The sequence below is a fragment of the Eretmochelys imbricata genome, chromosome 9 (genome assembly GCF_965152235.1).
Source record: "Eretmochelys imbricata isolate rEreImb1 chromosome 9, rEreImb1.hap1, whole genome shotgun sequence".
NCBI lineage: Eukaryota > Metazoa > Chordata > Testudines > Cheloniidae > Eretmochelys > Eretmochelys imbricata.
In genome coordinates, this window is record NC_135580.1 from 48,775,708 (window position 1) to 48,800,284 (window position 24,577).

Below are 24,577 nucleotides of genomic sequence, written 5' to 3' on the forward strand. Positions count from 1 at the left end.
GTCAAGTAAAGGAGTACTTGGGGCTTGCCACCAATGACAAAAATAAGTAACTTTTAAAGTTACTGCAGAAAGTCCTTTCCTCACTGCTGCCACTGCCCACCTCCCCATGCCCCTTGGCTTTAACTTTGCTACTTAGTATATGCTACACCAGTGGCTCTCAACTTTTCCAGACTACTGTACCTCTTTCAGGAGTCTGATTTGTCTTGTGTACCCCCAAGTTTCACCTCACTTAAAAACTACTTGCTTACAAAAATCAGACATAAAAGTGCAAAAGTGTCACAGCACACTGTTACTGAAAAATTGCTTACTTTCTCATTTTTACTATGTAATTATAAAATACATCAATTGGAATAGAAATATTGTACTTACATTTCAGTGTATAGTTTATACTGCTCTATATACATGTCATTGTTTGTATGAAACTTTAGTTTGTACTGACTTTGCTAGTGCTTTTTCTGTAGCCTGTTGTAAAACTAGACAAATATCTAGACGAGTTGATGTACCCCATGGAAGACCTCTGCGTACCCCCAGGGGTATGTGTCCCCCTGGTTGAGAACCACTGTGCTACACTACAGCTTGCCTTGTCATGACTACAGTTTTAGAATGTGTTAGACTGAGCTAGCGAACATGATCGAACATCACACTTTAAATCCTAATCAATATGAGGCCTAAAAGGGGAGTCTTTCTATTATCAGATCTGGGAATCTGGTCTCCAACTTAGCTTGAACAGGCTCTTCTTGTGATTAGAGGCTGGTGACTAACACCCACTATATATGAATATTAACACTGGAAAGATTGAGCACTCCCAGAAGAAACATACTTATTTCACTCTTTCAAGCCTGAAGTTTTGTTCTAATTGTGCCCCTATCACAACCCACAGTTCAGACGTACTAAGACAGACTTTGGATAATGGCTGCCATGCAATCAACTCCGACCCAGAAGATAAAGGGTTAGTTTTGCAGCATAAAATGTGAATGAATAGGGCTTCTTGTGTGATTACAGAATAAAGCTTTATATCTTTTCTATCTGCAACAAGGCATGAATCACTTTTGAAGGGAAAAAATAGTTGTGGATATTAACGATATAAAAGGTTATTCTATAAAACACACTGGCAGCTCTATTCACATAAAGATTATGCTGGAGGGAAATAACTGAACAATAGCAATCTGTTAGTGTAATGGCTGTCAGTTGAATATTCAATTTACTTGCATCCTGTGCTCCTAAGAAGTGTAGGACAGAAGAAGTCTCTAAGGACTTGTCTACACTAAAAAAAATTCTGCTCATACTTCCAGCAAAGGGGCAACTGCACCAATGCTAGCAGTGGTGTATTTGCTACAAAGGCAAAGGGAACTTTAAATCACTTGTGTCACCCAGTGGTAAAAACACCTGAGCCCTGACTATGCTACAGTATTTTACACATTTCTATTGTAGCTGTGACTTACAAAACAGTACTAAGTGTTAGGCGAGTATCAGATTTTGAAATACTAATAGCTGTATAAAACAATAGGTTTTTACAGCAGCCTTGAGCTATCTACAAGGCAGCTGTCTGCAAGGCAATTCCTTCTAAACAAACTGCAGTCAAGAGAGGAGAGAATAATACATTTTTACGTGAGCATTCTTGCCTGAACGTGTCTGTCTTCAAGACTGAGGAAACGGAGTTTAATGGATGTCAGGGAAGTTCAGAGTTTCTGTAATGTACATACAGAGGGTTGTCCATGTTGATGCTGGGAATAGCTCTAGGGAAGAGCAAAGAATATGAGAGAGCCTGATGGGTGAGTGGTGACATCTTCAGCAATTTGTGATTCTCTCAGGATATGTCGCAGGATAGAGTCATTCTCCCAGCCCTAGTAAACAGATTCACACGAGCGGGGCTTCAGCTGGCACACTAGAAATAGCAATATGGATGCTCCAGCTCATGTTTTCAAGCCCACCTGACCCCCTAGGCTACAGAGGTCAAGCTCCAGCCCAAGCCTGAATGACCACGCTGCTATTTTTCGAACAGTAGTTCAAGCTCCACAAACGTGAACATGTCTTCACAGGCTGGGAGGCTTGCTCCCAACTACAGTGTAGAAATACTCTAGGCTTTGGCACCCGGAACCTGGTTGGCTCACAGGATAATCTGTTCAAAATTTCATTTTGAATTAGTCTTTGAGTGAGTTATATAGTATGTTTTTTCATGGTGACATCTTTGCAGTAAGGTGCCAAACTCTTCATTCCACTTAGACAAGGAAGGACAGAGGGGAGAGTCATATCTAGCATCCAGCTATTTGTAACACTGACCAACAAAGTTCCGCCTTTCAGAAGAAATAGACCGAATGGAGAAGAGGAGCCCAACCTTCAGCATCTCCTGGGTAATTATATAAAGAACTATTCCAATATTGATTTTTTTTTTTGGAAGTGGAGGGGGGAAGGGGAGTTTCTGTGTATAATGCTGGCATGCTGATACGAGACTGTACTTAACTGAGTACTCTACTATATCACATGACATGGGGCCAAGGTTACAGGGTGCCATCACATTACAGAATTCTTTCCATTAATTCCAGTCCCTTTCTTTTTGGAAAATGACTACATATAAAACATATCAATTAACAGTCAGGACACCATGTACCCTCCAGCAAGCCTGATCCACACCTGCAGCAAGACCCACTGTTTTGGTGTGTTCTGGTGCAGCACATAAGAAACTCTAGACCCGAATCCAGTTCATTAAACCCTAGTATTTTTTAATGAAGAACATATGAAAATATATAACACAGTAAGCTACTATATTCCTTCTGCTATTAATTTTGATAGTAAATGCATTGTATTTATATCACCCCTACATTTTCACAGTGATACAGAATTTTGTACTCAGAAATGCATAGTGTAGAAGTTGTCAGAAAGAAGTTGAAGATTTTGGCATCTGACTAGGGAACAGCTGAGGTTTATGGCATCAGGAAAGTCATGAGAGGTATTTGAAATGTAGAATAGGCTCATTAGTTTGATATTTCTGCAAAAATAATCAGCAATGAAATCATGTTGACTGTCACCACGAGGTTTCAGAGTTAATGAACAGAGGGCAATTCACATCTCAGAGCTATTACTTAAAGTTGGCTGCAGACTCAGGAAAACAATACAGCCTCTTTTTACACTCTCTCCTTCTTTGGAAATACTTGATTTTATGGCGAGGGTGGATTCAGAAACAAATTCTATGGTCACAGAATATACAGGGTTCTATCAACAGTGTCCATCTATAAATGATAACACACAAAACTGTTTCCTACATAAAAAAAGATCTGGCCACTCTAAAACACAAAACTGCTCTCACACTTTCTAACATTACCCCAAATTCTAGAAGGGCCCACGTTGGTTAACAATAACATCTCATGTTTCAGCAGAATAGGAGATTCTTAGAATGGAAAAGCTCATGTATGGTCTTAAGGAGAGAGGGTTTCTTATAGATCTCACTACATTTTCTAGAATATAAAAAAAGACAAGACCTAGGAAAATGTTGTCCTGTAAAACTTTCACCATCTTCAATCTCTGGTGTAATAATTTGTGGAATTAATGAAAATGATGGATATTCATCTTCTACTTTTATATCAGCTGTAGCTCCAAAAATCACCACAGTGCTGTACTACAGTTTGAAATGTAAGAAGGACTTTCCCTTTTATCTAGCTGAAGCCTGCAAAATATGAAGAAACAAACAGGTAACGAAACCATGCACAACTGGAGACACTGAGGATGGAACTCAGGGTACGCTACCTGAGCCACCCAGTGAGATGAGAGGATTGTTAGCATCTTCTAGAATAGATGCCAATAACCACTCTCCGTGTACCACCTCAAGGGGTTTCCAATCACATGGCCACTTCTTCTCAAAGCAGTCACTTCCTTAGGGGCCTGTTTAGTCAATTAGTAGATAAGTCACCTGGTACCTGTGTTTTCTGTTCTGGGTGCTTTTTGCCATCAGTTACTGGTGGGTGGGTTACTTTTATTCAAACAAGAGCACTGACAGGAGCAATCTGAATATCCTCAAACACACAGCCTCTGGAATGTCCTCCTTGGTTTTGCTTAGATGTCCTCTATTCCTCCTGTAGCACTGATCTTTGGGCGTGGTTACACTGTATGGCATTTTGTGATGGTTATAGCTGTTACCTTGGCAGTTTGCCAACCATTATTTGGACTCTAACATTTGCTCCAACTTGCAAAGGTAGTAACTGTTAACGTTTATCTTCTGTTCTGAGTTAGAAATGTTTTGTGGCTACTTCACGATTGTCTTTACCACAAGAAGCTTTTCAGCTGTGGGCAGAAAAGTTTTTCTCTTCTGCTCAAAAAATCTCTGAACAGGTGATCTTAATAAAGCCGTGTGAAGTGTATTCCTATATTTTAAGAATGCAGAATATAACTCCCTTAAATCCTACAGCGCTCCTTCCCAGTGCTTTGCTATCTGTGCTGAATTTCATGCTAGCCCCTTTGACTGTGCATAATAGTGAGAATGTGACATGGTGTGCTTGGCCTTCTGCAGATAGAAAACTACATCACACAACTAATCTCAGTCAGTGCTTTAAAAGCCTTTCTGCTAAGCATTTGTGCCTCTTCAGTCCCATTCAAAGCACATATTTCTCTGTACTTTAGCCTCTGCATCAGCCATTGCCACCATTAGAGGCTCTGCAAGACAATGTATGAAGTCCAACCGAGTCGCACCGTTTGCAGTAGTATAATCAGTATTTGTTTCCGTTGCTTTTACCTTTTTAATGCAATACATTACATGAATTCTTGTTGTAGCACTCTATGTACTACTCAACATTGTATGCATGGGCATCTCTTGGGTCAATGCACTCACTTTATTTTCCATGCAACAGTCTCACTAACAGTGACTGATTCCTACAGTTTCTCACCTGTCTCACATGTGGAAACTGTGCTTAATGGATACCTTCAGGCTTACCTCAAAAGAAGTGTGTGCTCTCGAAATACATGCCATGGTCCTAGCATAATGTGAATCTCAACCACAGTTGGCACTTGTCCCGGCATCTTTTTTTCATGGTGCTCAATGTACTTCCTCTCCCTCTGCCAAATTCAATTTATGGGTACACTTCTTATAGCATGTAAGGTGCCACCAAATGTTATGTTTAACCTGGTCCTCTGCAGTGGTATTCTCCAAAGATTCAGCTACTAGTTCAGGTATGGGCAAACTACGGCCAGGGGCCGCAAGTGGCCCTCCAGACATTTTAATCCAGCCCTCAAGCTCTCGCCGGGGAGTGGGGTCAGGGGTTTGCCCTGCTCCGGTGCTCCAGCCAGGGAGCGGGGTCAGGGGCTTGCCCCACTCCACGTGACTCCCAGAAGCAGTGGCATGTCCCCCCTCCAGCTCCTACACGTAGGGGCAGCCAGGGGGCTCGGCATACTGCCTCTTCCCCAAGTGCTACCCCCGCTACTCCCAGTTGCCAGGAACCGTGGCCAATGGGAGCTACGGGGCAATGCCTGCAGACAGGGCAGCGCACAGAGTCGCCTGGCCACGCCTCCGCATAGGAGCCAGAGTGGGAACATGCCAGTGCTTCTGGGAGCTGCTTGAGATAAGCGCTGCACGGAGCCTGCACCCCTGACTCCCTACTGCACCCCAACCTCCTGCCCCAGCCCTGATTCCCTTCCCACCCTCCAAACCCCTCAGTCCCAGCCTGAAGCACCATCCTGCACCCCCAACCGCTCATCCCCAGCCCCCACCCCAGAGCTCGCAGCCAGAGCCCTCACCCCCCGGTTGGCACCCCAACCCCCTGCCCCAATCCAGAGCCCCCTCCCGCACCCTGAACTCCTCATTTCTGACCCCACCCCAGAGCCTTCACCCCCAGCCAGAGCCCCCACTCCCTCCCGCACCCCAAGTCTCAATTTTTTGAGCATTCATGGCCCATCATATAATTTCCATACCCAGATGTAGCCCTCAGGCCAAAAAGTTTTCCCAACCTCTGTACTAGTTGGTACTTTTTGTCTCCACTCTGATGCCTAAAAATGATCAAGACCAACGTAAAAAAAAAAGATTTTGTAATAAATTACTTCGGGATTGTAATTAATTATATTATGTAACGAATGTTGTATAACAATGTGTATAATATTTGCAGATCAATTCCAGTAATTTCTGTCTGGATGCGGATGTCTTAGCAAGTGCCTCATTACAACTTTTTTGGCATAATAAACAAAGCTGATAATCAATACCACTGAACTGCTTCTTTTTCTGCCACTGGCAGATCAGCTTGAAACACTCCTTACATTTACAGTAATCTGTAACACTAAAAAAAAAAAAAGTATCATGTAGATACTTACAGACTGTGATCAAGTCACCACTTAACCTTCTCTTTGATAAGCTAAATAGATTGAGCTCTTTGAGTCTACCCTATAAGGCAGGTTTGCTAAATCTTTAATCATTCTTGTGGCTGAACCCTCTTCAATTTATCAACATCCTTCTTGAATCAGAAGCACCATAACTGGACACACTATTCCAACAGTGCCAAATACAGAGGTAAAATAACCTCTCTATTCCTCCTTGAGATTCTCCTGTTTATGCATCCCAGTATTGCATTAGTGATGGGGTGTCCTTGCCACACTTGCCCTGAAAAGGTTAAGGTAGGGCAGAGGGGCCAATTAACCTACTAGGCAGCAAACTGGGGGGAATCAAGGCTGAGAAAAGAGCCTTAATTAGAAGAAGCTCACCTGTGAAGGAACAGGCAGGGCTTCCATAAAGCCAGGGAGCAGACAGCAGAAGGAGGCTGCAGGGAAGTAGGTTGCAGTCCCTTCCTCAGGGAAGGGTGGTGTGTTGGGGCTACAGAGGCAAGTGGCATACAGTTACTCCCTGGGAGGAGGGAGTTTTGAGGATGGCAAACCGAGAGGAGGAGGGGAGAGCCAGAAGTTTAGGAAAGGGTTCAGGGATACACAGCAAGGTCTGGAATGGAACAGACCTTGATTGCTGACTTGGGTCCCTGAGCCAGAACCTAGAATAGAGGGCGGGCCTGGGTTTCCCAACCATAACACTGCAAAAGGGCATTGGCGGGACCATGAATAGGAACTGCCTGAGCCTGTTGAAGGGAAGCGACTTTCCAACCCCAGAAAGGGAAACCACCCACTCGGTGACCTGGCCAGCGGGCCAAGTCATGAAGAGGACACTGAGGTTTCTGGAGTGAGAGAGGGGCTGCAGGCTGAGAGTGGTGGAGGGTAACCACTGGAAGTGGCATCGGCCTGGCAGAGCTAATGCCCCGAATGGGCAGGAGGAAGTGCCAACCTGCATGGAGTAGAGGCCCCTGTCACAGCATCACACTGGGCGCTCACATTCAGCCGATTCACCACCATTACTCCCACATTTTTTTTCAGTATCACTGTTTTCCAGGATTGAGTCCCCCATCTTGTAATTATGGCCTGCGTTCTTTATTCTTGTGTATATGCTTTCATTTAGCCATATTAAAAACACATATTGTTTGCCTGTGCTCTGTTTTCCAAGTGGTCCAGATCCCTCTGAGTCAGTGACCTGACCTCTTCATAATTTACCACTCCCTCAATTATTGTGTCATCTGCAAACTTCATCAGTGATTATTTTATCTTTTCTTCTAGGTCACTGATAAAAATGTCATATAGTGTAGGAAGAACCACCAATCACTGCAGAACCCCACTGTAAATAGACTCGCTTGATGATTACTCCCCATTTACAATTACATTTTGATACCTCTGTTAGCTAGTTTTTAATCCATTTACCATGTGCCACATTAATGTTGTATCATTCTCATTTTTTAATCAAAATGTCATGCAGTACCAAGTCAAATGCCTTACAGAAGTCTAAGTACATTATGTTAACACTATTACCTTTATCAATCAAACTTGTAATCTCATCAAAAACAGAGATCAAGTTACTTTGACAGGATCAACTTTCAATAAACCCATGTTGATTTGCATTACTTATATTATGCTCCTTTAATTCTTTATTTATCAAGTCCTGTATCAATTGCTCCATCATCTTGCCATTAGGACTGATGTCAGGCTGACAGGCTTATAATTTACCCTTTTTAAAAAAATTGACACAACAGTAGCTTTCTTACAGTCTTCTATAACGTGCCCTGTGCTCTAAGACTTTTTCAGAATCAAAGGTCATGGCCCAGCTAGCTACGCAGCCAGGTCTTTTAAAACAAACTCTTGGATGCAAGTTATCTGGACCTGCTGATTTTAAAATGTATAACTTTAGTAGCTTCTGTTAAACATCCTCCAGAAACTATATCATGTTTTTTCCCCAAATACAGAACAGAATGCTGCATTGATGTTGATAATTCTATCATTTCCGTCTAGTAATGGACCATAGCCCTCCTCCTCATTGTCCTGAACGCTGTTGGACATAGATGTGTCCTTGTGGCCCTTTGCTTCCCTTATCACTTTTCAATAATTCCTAACTTCTGAATTCTATTCATTATTATTAACTTCTTCTTTCTTCCATTTGTTTTATATATATTATTTTTATAGCTGCTTTCACTTCCCTGCTAAACCATGTCAGTTTTTTAACCAGTCTGGCCTTCTTCCTCAATTGTGACTTTTTGGCCAGCTAGTAAAGTGTTCTTGAATGATTCCCAATTATCATTCACATGTATTTGATTAAATTTTTTCTCCCAGCTGATTCTAGCTTTGTGAAACTGGCCCTATCAAAGCTCTGTCAAGAATTCTCCCGGGGTTGGCTGCATCACCTTTTAGTTAGGAAAATATCGTCTATAATATTTAAAAATTCCAAGGATGCTTTTAGTACTGGCAGCAGGAGACCTCCAGACCTTCACTCAGATTGAAATCCCACATGATCATGCAGCTTTTTCCTATACATTATGGATTGGTGTATAAGGAGGCAGTCATTCTGTTCCCTAGTGATTGGGTAGTTTGTAGTGGACACTAACTAACACTTGTTCTTGTGTTTTATCTGATAGAACATTGATCCATAAACATTCAAGATCATTTTCTTTGTGTTATCAATGACCACCTGGAAACAAATAATACCATTTTTGACATAGAGAGCCACCCCTTCCATTTTTGCCTACTCAATCCTTTCTAAATAGGTCAGAACCATTGATTTTAACATTCCAATTGTGTGAATCAACCCAGCAAGTTTCAGTAATACCAAATAGATCAAAATTATGCTCATAAATGAGTAATTCCAATTCCTCTTGTTTGTGACCCAGGCTCCTAGCATGGGTGTACAGGCAATTAAAGAATTTATCTTCATGTCCTTTGGTTCTTTTGTTCTCAATGTCTCAATTTTGTGCTGAGTGCTCATAACTTCCAAGCTATACAGCCCCAGTCCCTATAGAAAGTGGACCAATGTTCCACAAAACCAACGCCCTCTACCCTGCACCACTTACCTATCCAGTGGCTCACTTCCAGAATCTTCTGCCTTTCTTTGCTCACAGGACAGGAAGGATCTCAGAGAAGATCACTTGTATTGAGTTCAACTTGCCAAAACATTTGGCTTGCATCAAAGATGGGAAATATTCTTTCTACAGCTGGTCAAAGCCTACAAATGGGTTTTTCACTCCATGGAAAAATTCAACTTTTTGGCAAAAAAATCTAAAACCAATTTTTTTTTTGCTAAAACGCAAAACTTTCTATTGGAAATGCTGCTACATTGCCTTATGAAAGTTCTGGTTCAGGCACCTCATGCTCCATTCTCCTCTAAAGACTGGGATCCCTAGCTGAACTACATCTCCCAGGTGGCACCAGAGTTTCCTCAGTTCCTGAGCTCTTGCTGTGCATAATTGGTGACATTGTCAGGCTGGGGAGTCCAGCCAATAGAGCAGATTGGGAGCACAAGGCACCTGAACTGCAAGTCCCACGAGGTGGTGTGATGGCACTTCCAAAATCAAAATTTTCAAATTTCATCCAAAAGACTTTCAGTAGTTAGACAAAAATGTTCAGTTTTTGTGTATGTGTGGGGGGTGTCTTTGTTCTCTTATTTCACAAAATGTTGACATTTTCCATAGAAAGCAATCTTTTTTCATGAAAAATTAATATTTGTCTAAACCAGTCTTCCATAAAAAATAGTTAATAGAAAATCTCCAGTGTCCTCATTCTTTCATTTCAAAGTCTAGATATGACCTCCTCAACTGTTTTCAGTGACTAGTGCTTGCATTTGATTATCTTCTTCAAATCTTTTGGACCTATGTAAGTCCTTAACTTACTAGTTTTATTACAGTGACCCAAGTGGTTGGTGTCTGTATTTGCTTACTACAACTATTTCGCTCTAAAGCCAAGAGCAACTTTGACATCTTTTCTTAGTGCAGACAAGACCGTGTGGGGAATGTACATTTGGTGGCACATGAGATCAATATAATGTGATTTTATTATGCATCCCACTCCATTAAACTCTCAACATTTTTAAATCTTGTGTATCTTGTTCTGTAGATAAATTACGTACCCATTTGCTCCTCTCCACTTGCAGAATGCTCTACAGGGCTCATTTCTCCTCGCAGTCCATCCCAGCCCCTCTGGCTGTTGTACTCATTGTGGGGTGCTGTGGCTCCAACCAACAAGTTCCACAGGTTAACTATACATGGTATGAAGAAGTACTTCCTGTTATTCGTTTTAAACCTGCTGCCTATTAATTGCATTAGGTGACCCCAGTTTGTGTGTTATGTGAAGGAATAAACAACACTTCTCCCTTCACTTTTTCCACCCCATTCATGACTTTATAGACCTCTATCATATTCCCCCTCAGTCAACTCTTTTCCAAACAGAAAAATCCCAGTCTTCTTAATCTCTCCTCCTACAGAAGCTGTTCCATAGCCCTAATCATTTTTGTTGCCCTTCTCTGTACCTTTTCCAGTTCTAATATATCTTTTTATAGATGGGGTGACCAGAACTGCATGCACTATTCACGGTATGGGCATACCATGGATTTATATAATGGCATGATATTTTCTGCCTCATTATCTATCCCTTTCCTAATGGTTCCTAACATTCTGTTTGCTTTTTTGACTGCTGGTGCATGCTAAGCAGATGTTTCCAGAGAACTATCCACACTCCAAGATCTCTTTCTTGAGTGTTAAGAGCTAATTTAGATCCCATTATTTTGTATGTATAGTTGGGATTATGTTTTCCAGTGTGCTTTACTTTGCATTTATCAACATTGAATTTCACCTGCCATTTTGTTGCCCAGCCACCCAGTTTTGTGAGATCATTTGTAACTCTTCAGAGTCTCCTTTAGACTTAACTATCTTGAGTAATTTTGTATTGTCTGCAAATTTTCCCACCTGTTTACCCGTTTCCAGATCATTTATGAATAAGGCTAAGATTTTGTCACACATCTTTTTAGTAAAAATCACAGACAAGTCATGGGCAATAAAGAAAAATTCATGAAAGCCCACAACTTTTACTAAATATATGCATGACAAAATGGGGAACTGCAGGGTCCCCACACCACATCTGGTGGCCTGCCTGGGAGCTGCAGGGCACCTCCACAGGGTCTGGGAGCTCTGGGGCACCCCGGCTGCCCGCAGTGGCTCCAAGCTCCCAGGGGCCCCACTGCCTGTTGCAGCCAGGGATTGCGGGGCCCCACAGCGGCTCGAAGCTCCCAGGGGGGCCCTGGCCAGGAGCTCCTGGGGCCCTCCCTTCCCCACCCGCAGCGGGTAGGAGCTCAGAGCCCCGCAGCTCCCAGCCATCACAGGCAATAGCGGGACCCTGCAGTTCCCGCACATGGTGAGCTCAAGACACAGAGGTCTCTGGATTCCGTAACTTCCGTGACCTCTGTGACAAAATTTTAGCCCTATTTATGAATATGTTGAATAACACTGGTCACAGAACAGGACACCACTACTTACCTCTCTCCACTGTGAAAGCTGACCATTCATTCTTACCCTTTGTTTCCTGTCTTTTAACCAGTTACTCAGCTAAGGACCCTCCCTCTTATCCCATGACTGCTTACTTTACTTAAGAGCCTTTGGAAAGGCACCTTGTCAAAGGCTTTTTGAAAGTCCAAGTACACTATAGCCACCGGAACACCCTTCTCCATGTTTGTTGACCCCCCTCAAAGGATTCTAATAGATTGGTGAGGAATGATTACCCTTTACAAAAACCATGTTGACGCTTCTCCAACAAATCACGTTCATCTGTGTCTAATAATTCTGTTCTTTACTATAGTTTCAACCAATTTGCCTGGTACTGAAGTTAGGCTTAGCTGCCTGTGATTGCTGGGATCACCTCTGGAGCCTTTTTTAAAAATTGGTGTCACATTAGCTATCCTGTCTGCCCCTGCTCTCCAACTCCCAGATGCTCTGAATCTTAATTCCTGCTCCCAACCCCTATTTTGCCTCCCTCCTGACTTTAAATCTGCAGAATATGCTAAATAACTCAGTGCCTGCAGTAGGCTGCTGGTTAATGCTGACCACGTGGACTTCAGAATGTCTGCTAGGAGGCAAAGGAGAAGGGTAGAGCCTGGGCAAATAAAAAAGAGCTGGCATGCAGAGATTAGGTAGGTAGGAACTATGCTGAGTTTGTAAGCTCCAGAAAGTTCCCTGCTCCCTACAACCCAGTGTGATCTAGAACTCCCTGTTCCCTAGCTTCCCCAGCCCTTGAGAGTTTAAGAGTGCCATAGGGTATCTTTCACTCTGTCTCCCAACACATACCAAAGATTTCAATTACATTAAAAAAAAAAACTAATGAAATTACCAAGCAAAAATAAACTTTTTTATCCTGAGTTAAGGCTGCACGCATAGAACAGTAGGAGGTGAAAAAATGTACAAGAACTTTTTAAACAGAGAAACCATCATTAGAAACTCAGGAATTTCAGTAATAAGATAAGAATTGTTTTAAAATTTTAATAGTTTAATACATTTTGTTTGTTTGTGAATATGTTTATTATAAGATATTTAAAATAGTTTCTTTAAATCTTAAGTTAAGTTGATTTGTGCAACTGGGAACTTTACCTTCATCTTTTCCTGGGAATATATAAAATCATTAAGATTAGTCATTTATAATTGCACAAAAGCAACAAATTTAGAGTACCCGGGGTGCCTTATAAAAACATGCAACAAACAAAGCTACAAACAACTGAAAAGTGGACTGCTCCAAGTAAAATACACCTTCACTGGATACTCCTTTTCCTTCATTTAGTGTTAACTTAAACAACAAAACATAAAGCTCAATCTCAAGCAAAGAAAAGCTTTTTTGGGGTTTGTTGTTTTTTTTTTAGCTTGTTCCTAGATCCCCCTACCTCAGAGAGAGGCTCCAATGCCCTTATTTCTTCAGCTAAATCCAACAAAATAATAGCTCTTATGCAGGGTTATGGCACCTGGCAATAGAGTGACTCAGAAGAAAATAACCCACCACCCTATTGCAAAGGGTTATAATGATACGGCTTCGGTGATCTCAGCTACAGCTATCTCAACAAGTATAATAAAACTAAACACTCATTCTTAGGGATGATGGTTTGAGGCACATTGGAAAGCTTGTATTGCCACTAGGTCTGCTCTATCTGTTGTATGGCTAAATAGAAGGGGACAAATTCATTGTTGCACTATGCCCCGTGTGCTAATGAGGCTGACACAAAGGAGTCATAGGCCCAGAGTAAACTCTCCCTCAGGGAATATCCCCAACCACAAAGGGTCCTTGCATAGCCTCTGCAAGACCCGAAGTGCTCACAGTGACCCATAGGAGGCCATTGTAGCAGAAGCACAAGTTAGGGCAGGTCTCAGGTTAGGCATAACCTGGAGGAGTCATGTTAAACAACATGGTGTTAAAACATGACTTTACAGTCAGTGTAGATTGGGACAAGTACTGTTTAATAGCATGTCAGCTGATCATGGGTAAACCCTGGTTATAGTAGGTTTACCCACAATTAGCTGACACAATGTTAAACACAACCAGTCTATATCTACACTTACTGCAAAGACACATTTAGCACCATATCAGTTAATACAGCTCCTCAAGGTCATGTCCTAACACTTCCTAATTTTCTATTGAAGGCAAGCACCATGTGAACTCCAATACATAAGGTCTGTTAGTACCAGAATACCTGAAATGTGCTCTGTAGAGCCAGCCTTTGGGCCTCACTGATGTGGGACACTTAGCATGATAAAGGAGAATCTTAACCTTATGGGTCTTTTTAAAAGTAGGTTTCTAGCTGATTGCCTTGTGGCACTAGCCTTGAAAATATAAACAATTAAAAGTAACTGTAGGAATGTATGGAAGAAGCAGCTGGACTCCACTTCTGCAGTAGGAGGCTGAAGAGAACCCAAAAATCACACAAACTTTTTATGGAAAATGAAGATGTTAAGTTTAGAGAGTATCCCAAAGAACTTTCTCACTAACCCTCCCCCAGTAGTTTTGCTCTTCCATATGCATAGTGACAGGACAGTGGTGGAAATATTAAGTGAAGGCAGGTAGGAAACGATCTGTAGGTCCACCCAAAGCTAGATGTGATGCTCCATACTTGAGGAGTCATCTTCTCTGATACATAATTAACAAGTGACATGAGGATGAGAATTCATTCTTACTAGTCATGCCTTCCATGAGTTCATTCATCTTTTTTGCTAGTTGTATCTTGTCCTCTGCAGAGTTGCAGCTGTTGAAATGTAATAAATTATTCCAAAAGGTGCAGCATGTTCTAGTGCTCAGAAAAGTCTGGCATTTTTACAACTTGTGATTTTGGCTGAACCACACTGGAATCTCACTGGGCAAATATGATCCATGCAAAAGATTTTTCCAGTTCTCCTTTAAAAAGCCCCATGTATTTATCTTATGCTTTTTTTCTACTGAACATACTTACTTGATCATAAACTACTGAGAACTAGAAATGATGAGGACCTGAGAGAGAAAAAATGGACCTAAAAAACTGAGGTGATCCTAACGTTTCATTGAACAGTGCTCACTGAATTAGCAGCTATTCAATATTTTGTTTTAGCCTCATTGTTAAAATTGGCTCCAGGCCTTACTTCCATTATTCAAACCCTGCCCTGAAGACAGAATTAATAATTTCCTCATGGGCCTTTCTACTACACTCATCACTTGAGTATCTGAGAGCTTCACAAACATTAATGAATTTGTTTTCACAACACTGCTGTGAGGTGAGAGGGTATTATTATCACCATTAAGCAGATGGGGAACTGAGCCACAGAGAGATTAAGGTCAAAAGTATCCACTGATTTTGGTTGCCCAATCTGAGACACCTAGGACTTGATTTTTCAGAGTACTCGACATTGTGTAGTACTTTATATGTCCAGAGCACAGCTCCCACTGACTTCAGTTGCCGTGTGAGTGCTCAGCACTTCTGCAAATCAGACCTCAAGGCCTGTGAATCTGTGTAGCTCGAAAGCGTGTCTCTCTCCCACACAGAGGTTGGTCTAATAAAAGATATTACCTCACCCACCTTCTGTCTTTAAGCAGCTGAGGAACACACAGTTAGTGACCGCCTATGAAAAGTCTGGTTAAAGTGACTTGACTAGCATCTCATAGGAACTCTGTGGCAGAGGCAGGGATAGAATCTAGTTCTACAGAGCAGCATTCAACTGTTTTAACAGTGAGACCACCCCTTCTCTTCTGGCAATTCCCTGCCGCCACACCTTCCAACTTCTGCAACAAATGAGATGTGGAGCATACAGACAAAAGCCTCATTCATTACACAACCACAATTCATCCCCAGAGCAAGTCCATCCTGTGCACTAAATCAGGGGTTCTGTAGAAAAAGTAGTATATGATCATGTAATTAAATACTGTATCATAATCCATACACACAAGAGGGCTGAATTAAAGGTTCCACAAACAATCTTAATTCTGGCATTTCCTAACGTTGAGTGCTTGATTTGTAACCTTAATGTTCTTTTAATGCAGTTTTGTGTGTAATTTCCTAGGTATTTTTTAAAGCAAGTTAAATAAACGAAAATTTCACCATGTGAAACCATACTGACATCCACTTTATTCATCAGCAAGGCTGGAACATTTAGATCCACCACATAGACTTCTGCCGCTGGAGCTAACAGAGTAACTGAAAGCAGTAGTAAAGTTGTCCTCTAGGTCAGGGGTTCTCAACCTTTTTCTTTCTGAGCACTCCCCACTGTCCCCAACGTGCTATAAAAACTCCACAGCCCAGCTGTGACAACAACTGTTTTTCTGCATATAAAAGCAAGCACCAGCTTTAGGGGGTAGCAAGGAGGGCAATTGCCTGGAGCCCCACACCACAGGGGGCACCATGAAGCTAAGTTGCTCAGGCTTCGGCTTCAACCCCGGGTAGTGGGGCTCAGGGCCCCAGGCTGCAGTCCCATGTGGCAGGACTTTGGCTTTCTGCCTGGGGCCTAGCAAGTCTAATGCCAGCCATGCTTGGTGGACCCCCCACTCCCCGATACCTGCTTGTGGCCCTCAAAACAGCCCCAGACTCCTGGTTGAGAACCACTGCTCTAAATGGACAAAAAGAAAAAGGAGATGAGACACCCACTTTGCAAATCGGTTTCATAGGTATTTGCCAACAGCAGAGAAATGTTGAAACTCAAGAATCTTGGATTCCAGTTAGGCTCTGGAGGGGAGTGTTCTCCAGTGGGCAGACTCTTCTGCCTCAGTTTTCGTCAGCTTCTCCCAGTCCTGTCTCTTACTACCACTTCCTGTGTTCCTCATCCCAGTCATCTCTCCAACCTAATGGCTCTTTGTCTCTGTCTCAGGGCATTTCTACTCTGCACATTTACTTATAGCAGCATCATACATACATAAGAACACCAGAATGGCCATACTGGGTCAGACCAATTATCTATCTAGCCCAGTATCTTGTCTTGCAACAGTGGCCAGTGCCAGGTGCTTCAAAGGGAATGAACAGAACAGGGCAATTATTGAGTGATCCATCCAGTCATCTAGTTCCCGCTTCGGGAAGTCAAAAGTTTAGGGACACCAAGAGCACGGACTAGCATCCTTGACCACCTTGGTTAATAGCCATTGATGGACCTATCCTCCATTAACTTATCTAGTTCTTTTTTGAACTGAGTTATACTTTTGGCCTTCACAACATCCCCTGGCAAAAAGTTCCACAGGTTGACTATGCATCACGTGAAAAAATACTTCCTTATGTTTGTTTAAAACCATTAATTTCATCAGGTGACCCCTAGTTCTTGTGTTATGTGAAGGTGTAAATAATACTTCCCTACTCACTTTCTTCACATCATTCATGATTTTATAGACCTCCATCTTGTCATCTCTTCTCTAAGCTGAACAGACACCGTCTTTTTACTCTCTCCTCATATGGAAGCTGTTCCATATGCCTAATCATTTTTGTTGTCCTTTGCTCTTCCTTTTTCCAACTCTAATATAAATATTTTGTGATGGGGTGGGGTGGCCAGAACTGCATACACTGTTCAAGGTGTGGGTGTACCATGGATTAATATAGTGGCATTATAATCTTTTCTGTCTTATATATCCCGTTCCTAATGGTTCCTAACATTGTTAGCTTTTTTTCAAAGCTGCTGTACATTGAACAGATGTTTTCAAAGAACTATCTACAATTATTCCAAGATCTCTTTCTTGAATGGTAACAGCTAACTTAGACCCCATTCGTTTTTATGTATAGTTGGGATGTTTTCCCGTGTGCATTACACTGCACTTATCAACATTGAGTTTCATCTGCCATTTTGTTGCCATTCATCCAATTTAGTGAGATCTCTTTGTAACTCTTCGCAGACAGCTTTGGACTTACCTACCTTGAGTAATTTTGTATCATCTGCAAATTTTGCTACCTCATTGTTTACCCCTTTTTCCAGATCATTTATGAACAACACAGGTCTCAGTACAGGTCCCGGGGGGGGTGTGTGTGTGTGTGTGTTGAGCTCTCTATTTACCTCTCTCCATTTTGAAAACTGACTATTTATTCCTACCCTTTGTTTCCTATTTTTTAATCAGTCACTGATCCATGAGAGGACCTTCCCTCTTATCCCAGGACTGCTTATTTTACTTAAGAGCCTTTGGTGGGGTCTAGGTGAAAGGCTTTCTGAAAGCCCAGATCCACTGGATCACCCTTGTCCACATGTTTGTTGACCCCCTCAAAGAATTCTAATAGATTGGTGAGGCATGATTTCGCTTTACAAAAAACATGTTGACTCTTCCTCAAGATATCATGTTTATCTGTGTCTGATAATTCTGTTGTTTACTATTGTTTCAACCAATTTGCCTGGTACTAAAGTTAGGCTTACCAACCTGTAATTGCAGGATCACCTCTAGAGCCTTTTTCTTTTTAAAATCAGTATTACATTAGCTACCCTGCAGTCATCTGGTATAGAGGCTGATATAACTGATAGGTTACATTACTAACCACCACAGTTAGTAATTCCGCAATTTCATATTTGAGTTCTTTTAGAACTCGAGTGAATATTATCTGGTCCTGGTGACTTACTGCTGTTATGTTAACAATTTGTTCCCAAACCTTTTCTGCTGATGCCTCAGTTCCTCAGATTTGTCACCTAAAAGGAATGGCTTATGTGTAGGGATCTCCCTCACATCCTCTGCAGTGAAGACCGATGCAAAGAATTCATGCTTCTCTGCAATGGCCTTGTCTTCCTCAAGTGGTCCTTTAGCACCTTGATGGTCCACTGGCCCCACTGACTGTTTAACACAGGGGTGGGCAAACTTTTTGGCCATGGGCCACATCTGGGTATGGAAATTGTATGGTGAGCCATGAATGCTCAGAAAATTGAGGTTGGGGAGCAGGAGGGGGGTGAGGGCTCTGGCTGAGGGTGCAGGCGCCAGGGTGGGGCCAGAAATGAGGAGTTCAGGGTGCGGGAGGGGGCTGGGGTGGGGGAGTGGGGGGGTGAGGGCTCCAACTTGGGGTGTGGGCTCTGGGGTGGGGCTGGGGGTGAGGAGTTTGGGGTGTAGGAGGATGCTCCAGGCTGGAATCAAGGGGTTCAGAGGGCAGGAGGGGGGATCAGAGCTGGGGCAGGGGGCTGGGGTGTGAACAGTGGAGTAGCCAGGTGGAAAAAACGGGGAGTGGAGATAAAGAAAGGCGCCACCCACTAGTACTCACCTGGCGGCGCTCCAGGTCTTCAGCAACACTCCGGCGTCGGGTCCTTCACTCACTCCGGTCTTCAGCACTGAAGGACCACCCCGCACCCCGCGATGCCGCTGAAGACTGGAGCAAGTGAAGGACCCGACACTGAAGTGCTGCTGAAGGCCCGGAGCACCACCTGACCCACCGCCGAAGACCTGGAGCGCCGCCAGGGGAGTAAACATTTAAAAGGAGCCAAAAAATTAAAAAGACGCCACTTCTGCTTGGTGGGGGAGCAGCCGCTGCCCCGCTCCCCCCCAGCCACGCTACTGAGTGTGAAGAGAAGCTCAGGTGTGCAGACTCCGGGAGGCACTTACCTCAAGCAGCTCCCAGAAGCAACGGCATGTCCCTTCTCAGGCTCCTATGTGGAGGCAGGGCCAGGGGGTCTGCACGCTGCCCTGTCCGCAGGAACTGCCTCTGCAGCTCCCATTGGAGTGCTGGAGGGGGGCCAGGCCGCAGCTTCCAGGAGCCATGTGGAGCAGCCCTCAACCTTGCTCCCTGGCTCTAGCGCTGGAGGGGGGCATGCCACAGCTTCCAGGAGCCATGTGGAGCAGCCCCCAACCCTGCATCCTGATTGGAGCGCTGGAGCAGGGCCACGTGGCTGCTTCTGGGAGGTGCGTGGAGCAGCCCCCGACCCTGCTCCCCGGCTGGAGTGGGGCAAGCCCCAGACCCTGTTCCCCACTGGGACCTTGACGGCCAGCTTAAAACGACTTGCAGGCCAGATCCGTCCTTTAGTTTGCCCACCCTTGGTTTAATAGGTTTCCTACTTCTGATGTACTTAAAGGCTTTTTTCTGTTAAGTTTTGAGTCTTTAAAGAGCTGCTCATCGAAGTCTTTCGTGGCTCGTTTTATTATATTTTACACTTGACTTTATGCTCCTTTCTATTTTCCTCACTAGGATTTTACTTCCCATTTTTAAAGGATGTCTTTTTGCCTCTAACTGCCTCATTTACTCTGCTGGTTTAGCCATGATGGCATTATTTTTGTTCCTCTTACTGTCTATAATTCTTTTCTTCTTCTTCTTTGGGATATTCATTTAGTTTGAGCCTCTGTTATGGTGTTTTCAAATAATCTCCATGCAGCTTGCAAGCATTTCACTCTTGTCACTGTTCCTTTTAATTTTCCGGTAACTAGCTTCCTAATTTTTGTGTAGATCCCCCTTTTTTAAGTTAAATGCTACTGTGGAGGGTTTCCTTGGTATTTTCCCTCCTATAATTATATTAAATTTAATTACATTGTAGTATCTATTATTGAGCAGTTCACTATATTCACCTCTTGGACCAGATCCTGTGCTCCACTTATGACTAAAACAAGAATTGCCTCTCCCTTTGTGGGTTCCAGGACTACCTGCTCCAAGAAGCTGTCATTCATGGTGTCTAGAAATTTCATCTCTGCATCCCTTCCTGATGTGACAGGTACCCAGTCAATATGGGGATAGTTGAAATCCCCCATTATTATTGCATTTTTCACCTTTGTAGCCTCTCCAATTTCTCTGAACAATTCACAATCAACATGACCATCCTGTTTAGGTGGTCAGTAGTATATTCCTGGTGCTATACTCCTATTTTTCAAGGATGAAGTTTCTCTCCAAAGGGATTCTAGGGTGCACTTTGATTCATTTAAGATTTTTTCTTTATTTGACTGTGCTTTCTTTTACATATAGTGCCACTCCCCCCCCACACACAACCTACTCTGTAATCCTGTACATTTTGTATCCTGGTAATACTGTGTCTCATTGATTACCCTCATTCCACCATATTTCTGCGATGCCTTTTATATGAATATCCTCATTTAATGCCATGCACTCTAGTTCACCCATCTTACTATTTAGACTTCTAGCATTTAAAAAAAATACACAAGACAAAACCAAACTAAAATGACCTGGAAAATTTAGAGTAGGCAACAGGGGAGATTCTGTAACACATGTAGAATCCCACAGGCACAGAAAGCAAATAAAGAGCACAGATTTAAAAACAAAAACAAAAACAAAACAAGAGTACAGAAACAAACAGCTGCACCTATTGCATTAAGCCATTTTTTTCCTTTGTATGTCTTATAGTTGCAATAGAGAAGCTGTGGAACACGGAGCGGGAGGCTGGAAGAGGAGATGCCCATAAACAGGGTTTGAGCTAAAGCATTAGCCTATAACATGGCCTCAGCTACACTTCCAAAATTTAGAAAAATATTCTCACCAGTTCAGCTGGATCAGTGGTAGCACTGGGGGAGGCCATAGATAGATAAGACTCTTGTGATTGACCTGTTTTAAACAACGTTTTGAGTAAACTTGCTTCCAGATAGAGCTCCCGCTCATGCGACCATTGATTCAGCTGAAAGACACAATTCCTCGGGATAGAGACTATCATTGGCAGGAGTCTGGACAGTCATTCTTAGAGACATGAGGCAATATATGTATAGGTGTCCACATAAGTTATATCAGGATATTCAATTGGGCGGGGACAAAACACAACTTAGAAATATTGTGTATTGACCAAGCATGTTTCGAGACACAAAACAACTTGGAGAAGAATATTGACAGTGTCAGGAATGAGTAAAAGCAATTAGAAAGAACCAAGCTCACCAAAATGCTGATCTACCTTGGTACAAGATAGCTGTAGATGTTTATATTTGTTCCTAGAAGATTATTTATCAGTGTATCCAAAAGTCCTATGTATGCCAGAGGCATATGGTTACTGCACTGATTTCCAAACTAAGAACTGTGTTTGCAAGATACAGGATCCCTAAAGAACTAGCAAACGACAATATTCCATTTGTAAGAAGACAAATGTGCAACTGCAGCATTGTAGGAACTGCAATTCATTCCAGTCTGACATCTACAATCTAACAAAATGGATGAAAGAACCAATCACACAACTAAGTAACTTTCACAAAATTTCTGCCTCCGTCAAAATCCCACCTCTAACTTTGCCGGACCAGCCCAGTGTAGCCCAGGAATGGGCATGGTGGCCAGAACAGTTCTAATCCATGGCAATGCCACAACCCAGCAAACAGTAATACCCACGGCTGAGAGGGACACAAGCAACAGAAGACAACTCTTACCTGTTCATCTAGTGACCTAACGCAGACACACCAGCCAGCTGTCAAGAATAGGTGACACTATCAGAAGATATACTGTTATCAGAATCAGAACCTGTCAATTTTGAAACACCGGTGAAATCCTAGTCTTACTGAAATAGGAATTTTGCTCCCCAAGGGCATGTTAGGCACATCATATCCCACACTGGGCAAATTTTTAGCTGGGCACGTTTTAACATCAGACATGCATGCCATTCAAAGCAGAGAATCCTTTGAAAACTAAACACTAAATCAGTAGTACACGCTGATCTCTAATTAAGTCAGTGCTAGGAACCTGTGACTCATAAGAACATAATGCAGAAAGCAGTCATCACCACTCATAAGAGATTTTCATGTTTTAAGTCTGGTGACAAAGACATCATTTGCTATTATGTTAATTGCATGTGGGATCTTAAAGTGCAGAAAGGTGAAATCTATTGTAAACTGACACTTTAACATGCAAGTGTGACCAGCACAGGAGCACTTCCCCCTCCTTCCACACTCCAGTTGCAGAGCCTGCACACAAAGAGCTATGTTCCAGTTGAGCTGCAGAGCAGATGTATTGCTCCAGCTCTAGCCAATAAAGTGTTTACAGTTTAATTTTCTCATCTGGGTGCTCAGGACACGAGTGCAGGGCAGGAGAGGCCCATGGCCAGGTTCTCCTTACAACTGCTGAGCAAGAGCAAAGCTGACCACTTGCAAAATGTTGTCATTAACTCAATACCCCCACACACTGGGTATTCATGTGGGCAGGCAGATTCAGCTACAGAGGTGCACTAGGTGGGCATTTACTTCTATTTTAAAAGACATAAATGTGCACCCTGGGTTTAGCCCTCAGGCTCCTGGGAACGGTGCCTTCAGTCAGCAAGGCTGGAAACCAATGACTTACTCAAACCCCAGCGCCTGGGCGGGCTCCAGGGAGCCTGAAGCGAGGCTGTCTCCAGCCAAAGCAAGCAGCGCCCGGCCGGGCCGTGTCACATCGCGCGGTTCGGGGTCAGGCAACCCTGCGCCCTCCGTTCAGCCCGCCCGCAGCCGCGGGGCTGCACACGCCGGCCAGGAGTGGGGCCCCATGCCCAGCCGGGCAGTGGCTCCCTCCTCCCCCGCCAGCAGCCCGAGCCGCGTTCCGCCCCGGGTGAGAGGAAGCGCCGCTGGGCCCGGGGCGGCGCAGTGCGACACCTACCCGCCGGGCAGCGCCCTGCCCAGTGCAGCGCTAGGGTGCAGCGTCTCGGCTCCTGCTCGGCCCCTTCCCCGTCTCTTCCGTACGGCCGGGGGGCGCCGCCCGCAGCCTGCGAGCCGAGCCCGGCAGAGGCGCGGCTCTGGGGAGCGGGCAGCGCCTGCGGGCCGTGGCGCCAGGCGAAGCGGAGCAGCGGGAGGCCAGGGGGCCGCACGCCAAGGCAGAGCCGGGGGGCCAACGCGGCTGCCGCGAGCGGCCGGGACAGGCACAGCCCTGCGCTGGCCGCCCCTCCCCGCGTGTCACTTACCTCCGTGCGCCGCAGGGGTCCGCCTCTGCCCCAGCCCTACCCCCGGCCGCGGCCCCCCAGCGGGGGGAGGAGGAGTCCGATGCTGCAGCTGGGCCTGACGTCGGCCCAGACAGCTCAGCTCAGCCGCGCTGCCGGCCGTGTCGGATCCCCTCGCCTCCCTCCGCCGTTTCCCCTCTCCTTCGCCCCGTCTGGCTCGCGCCTCCCAGAACCGCTTGGGTTGCACCGGCCTCCCCGCCTTCTCTGCCGGGCACTCCCGCTGGCGCACACGCCTTGCCAGCTGTAGGGATTTGTCCCCCAGCCGCAGAGAGTCTCCTCCGAACGTGTAAGAAGCGCCTAGTGGCCCCAAGGCTGCTGCTCTCCCAGAGCCCTCGGGGGACACCTCAAGCGGGTGGGCGATAGCCTTGCCACAAGCTCTGCACTTGCCCCCAGCCCCCGGGGCCAGAAGGGAGTGAGGACGGAGGCAGGCTCAGCCCTTCTGGCCTTCAGGAGACCAAACGCTTTGGGGCAACACCTGACTGGCCGCCAGGCAGGAAAGGATTTGGGAGAAAGGGAGCCCATAGGAGGAAAGGGGGGAGTGAGAGAGGCTCAGGCCGTGGAAGGGCGGGGGGGCCTCGAAGCCCTGGGAAGGGCCTGTGGAGGGAGGGGAGCAGGGCAAGGCTGAGGGCTGCCCCGGCATTTCACCGAGATTTTCCACTGTACAAATATTTTAAAACTCCCAAAGGCAGGACAAAGTGTTACAACAAGGAAGGGGTCAGCATGAAAAGGAACAGCTACAGAAGGGGCAGTGAGTGCATGCTACACAAAACTCTAGTTCTCACCAAATCGCCTGTCTTCTGGAATTGAAGCACTGGTCCCTGACTCCCCCACAACCTCTGTTTCCCCTCTGTGCTTCGAGACTCCCACCCAACTCCCCCACCCACTCTGCTCCCCTGTGTCTCGACACCCCCACCCCTCCTACCTTGCTCCCTGACTCCCCCACCACCTCTGCTCCCCCCTATGTCTTGAGACTCCCACCCAACTCCCTCACCCCTGCCCAC

At 44.6% G+C, this 24,577-nt stretch overlaps 1 protein-coding gene across 2 annotated transcripts in view; it reads right to left on the reverse strand.

The window, feature by feature from the left end:
- Positions 1–23,637, reverse strand: part of PPP2R3A (protein phosphatase 2 regulatory subunit B''alpha) — a 140,800-nt gene extending 117,163 nt beyond the window's left edge. For both annotated transcript variants that reach the window (XM_077825646.1, XM_077825644.1), the window contains exon 1: positions 23,541–23,637. The gene's annotated coding sequence lies outside the window, so the exon portion shown is untranslated. The remainder of the gene's footprint in view (positions 1–23,540) is intronic.
- Positions 23,638–24,577: the final 940 nt, after the last annotated feature.